Source organism: Palaemon carinicauda, chromosome 26 (assembly GCF_036898095.1).
Source record: "Palaemon carinicauda isolate YSFRI2023 chromosome 26, ASM3689809v2, whole genome shotgun sequence".
Lineage (NCBI taxonomy): Eukaryota > Metazoa > Arthropoda > Malacostraca > Decapoda > Palaemonidae > Palaemon > Palaemon carinicauda.
In genome coordinates this window covers 74,698,042-74,701,841 of record NC_090750.1, presented here as the reverse complement: position 1 = coordinate 74,701,841, position 3,800 = coordinate 74,698,042, and the positions used below count along the sequence as shown (strand labels likewise).

The window sequence follows — 3,800 nt, the reverse complement described above, 5'->3', positions numbered from 1 at the left end:
GCTTGTAGAAGCACTTAAAATTTGACTAAAATTGCTCACAGAATGGCCTTTCCAGAGCTCGAAATAAACAATCTTCAAGATGTGTTGTTTTACCTTTTCATGCTTGCTTTCTTTTACCAAAACAATACCATAACAAACAGTTCTCTGCTATAAGCAGCATTTAATAACTGATTACACCATTCTTTGCTATAAAAATATGAAATGCTAATTCAGCAACATTACACAACACCCATAATGAACAATATATTCTTTTACAATTTTATGTTTGCTTTCTTTTAACAAAACAATGCCACAAAAGACAGTTTTCTAATAAAAGCAACATTTAATGTCAATAGTTGACTACACATACCTTGGCTACAAAGAATTAAAAAATATAAAACAATACCATAATTAACAGTTATCTGCAAAAAAACAAAAAACAAACATTTAATGTCAATAACTGACTACACCTACCTTGGTTACAAAAATTTCAAAAACAAAATTCTCTTCCCGTAACATTACAAGAAGGCTCAAAACTTACCTGCAAAAGATGAGGATCCCCGACCTTAAGACCTTCTACGTTAACGATCATCTTCCATTTGCCCCTTGTATTTTTGGCTTGGGAGAGAGTCCTACGGTCCATATTAGAGGGGCACGAGTATCCTTGGGCATCATACGGATGTTTCAAATGTCCTTTAGAATCAGTCCGAATTTTCTGGACTTTCGTGGAGCCGGGTACTGATGAGGAGGAAGATTTTGGTGGACTTCTGTAATTGGAAAGAGAAAAAGGAAACAAAAAAGTTTAATGGGAAAGAGAAAAAGGAAACAAAAAAAAGTTATAGAAGTATTAAACATTTCCTTTTTATAAATATCGCTATTTTAATCATTATAAAAAATGCAGTTATTTGGTCTCTGTTTTAGAAGCAACTAGACTACAATAGGAGTTTGACAACACAAAATAGCAGCGAAGTTCAATGTTCTTCAATTATCTTTAAAATTTCAACAGCAAGTAGAAATATTCATTTTTTTTAAATTATGATAAGAGGTAAAAATACCCAAGTGAGGAAAGGAAATAAGGAAATAAATAAACTACATGAAAATTACTGAATGAAGACTAACATATTTTAAGATCAGTAACAAAGTTATAATAGCTATGACATAATAACTATGAGGAGAGAGTGATATCTATGAAGAGGACACATGTCATGTTCAACATAAACATAATTGTATGCTCAGTCGCTGCCGATGGTAGTATATGTGTATACAAAATATACTCAGCAAATTAAAAAGTGATCCATAGACTACAATACCCAAGTATACTGAAAATAATCTACGTATATAACAAAGAGCAAGTGTCTGGCTATACAGTGTGTGTATGTATATATATATATATATATATATAGAGAGAGAGAGAGAGAGAGAGAGAGAGAGAGAGAGAGCAGTCATTTTTTACGGATCGCGTATACTGGTATACAGTATGAATAAGACTTACGTAGCTGGTGGTGAATAGGGGCGCCATAGATTATGTAGTATGTCTCCATACCTCATCAGCTGTTCCTCCATAAAATCCCTGAGGAGAAATGGATATGATTTTCAAATTAGATCAATAAGGACATCACAAATGAATATAATTTACGATTTATTCAGTACAGTAATCTATGGCTAAAAAAAAAAAAAAAAGAGAGAGAGAGAGAGAGAGAGAGAGAGAGAGAGAGAGAGAGAGAGAGTATTAAAAAAAATAAGTGCTGACCTGACAGTAAAACCTACAATCAAAGATAAACAAATAGTTAATTAAACTCAATACATAATTTAATAATGAAAACTCCGAAAAATCTACAGCTCAAAATCTTAGTTAACTATTAAAGAGGCGAAAATAATTAAGCAGTATAATGAAAATCCACGAACTAACATCTCTATTAGATTTAACTAAAAAAAAAAAAAAAAAAAATTAATAATCAATAATTAAAAAAAAGTTTGCATTTGTACAATACATAATGTTACTCCCTCACTACCTTCGTCCATTAGATAACTGATATGAACATGCCTTTGATATTAAAAATCTGCTTTTCAATTAAAAAAAAAAATTATACCTTGCTCGACAGTATATAAAGACTATTTAAGTCTCATTTACTTTCCACCAACATAAACATAATCAAATTGAATAAAATCAATCTAATAACAAGAGAAATTAAGACATGGACATGTTCGTATAAAATAGCTCTGATTTTGCTCAATATATCCATTTTAGAAATTAAAGTCGAGATTATATTTAAAAGCAAACCTAACAGTAAAGGGACCCTGTCCCAGCCTTCAGCCTGGTGTTTAATTCTTGAAAGGAAAAAAAACACATCTCTCTACAGACAGATGAAAAAAGGCATGCGTGAGCCTTATCATTATTATTATTATCAGCTATGTTACAACCCTGGTTAAAAAAGCAGGACTCTATAAGCCCAAGGGCGCTCCTACAGGTAAAATTAGCCCAGTGAGGAAAGGAAACACGGGAATAATTAAACTGCAAGAGAAACAATGAACAATTAAAACAACATATCTCAAGAACAGTAACAATATCAAAACAGATCTTTCATATATAAACTATACAAACTTAAAAAAAAGAGGAAGAGTAATAAGAGAGTATGCCCAAGAGTACATTCAAGCAGGAGAAGTGGAGAGAGAGAGAGAGAGAGAGAGAGAGAGAGAGAGAGAGAGAGAGAGAGAATAAAATCATTCCATTTAACGACACACAAACAGAAAATCATTAGCAACTTTCCAACACTGATGTTCGAGTTGCGTGTTGTTTAAAGTTTTCCCAAGAAGGGCTATAGATGCTTTTGTGTATAACCTATTAATGAATTATTCATTTCTATTCAGCTGTGTGTCACTGGAGTTTTTACATTGTTCATTCACTTAAATTTTCTTCCAAGATCCTCATTATCGTGTATGCTCGTGTGCAAATATATTATATTTACGCAACCCGTCATATACGACGGCTAAATACCTACTTAGATATGCACACACAAAGATTTAACCCTTTCCAACACTCCCGCTTTCCTAACTACAAATTGGTAACTTGGGTAATTTGTGGGAGATTGCAATTTACAAGTGTTCCTCTCGGGGTACCCCTCTCACCATGGTGTGACTGCTCCCTTGCTACCACTACCCGAGGAACGGGGAGAGACCGATTAGTCGTAAGTTTGGCAATCCCGCTCATCGAAACAGGAATATATATATATATATATATATATGTATATATATATGTGTGTGTGTGTATATATATATATATACAGTATATATACACATATACATATACAATCATCATCTCCTCCTCCTACGCCTATTGACGGAAAGGGCCTCATATATATATATATATATATATATACTTAATTTTTATTATAGAGCAGAAATGATTCCTGCTTCTAAATATTTCAGATATTTTTCATGTGGCCTTGAAAGAAATTGCCGAATCTAATATGAAATAATCAGCATTTTATGATACCAGACAAACAACAACTATAATAACAATAAAATCAACTGATGTAAAAAAAAAATCGGATACGTTGATTCAAGTGACTGTGATAAACAAAAAGAAATATAAGGCGAAAGTTAAATATAAAAAACCATAAATGGTGTTATTAATATAACCAATATTATTAATCACTGGTATATCCCTTAATACGTTGTTTAAAAAAATATTTCCCTTTGATACCTTAAGTTTAAAACGTAACGTCTGACTTTAACATGAGTGGAAAAACTACTACAGTAGCATTAACTTATTAAATATCTATTTATGTCAAAATGTTATTTCATTATTTCCATGACCATTT

At 31.9% G+C, this 3,800-nt stretch overlaps 1 pseudogene; it reads right to left on the bottom strand.

Annotated features, from left to right (window-relative positions):
• The window catches only part of LOC137620231 (uncharacterized), a 101,808-nt pseudogene that overhangs the window by 63,529 nt on the left and 34,479 nt on the right, over positions 1-3,800 (bottom strand).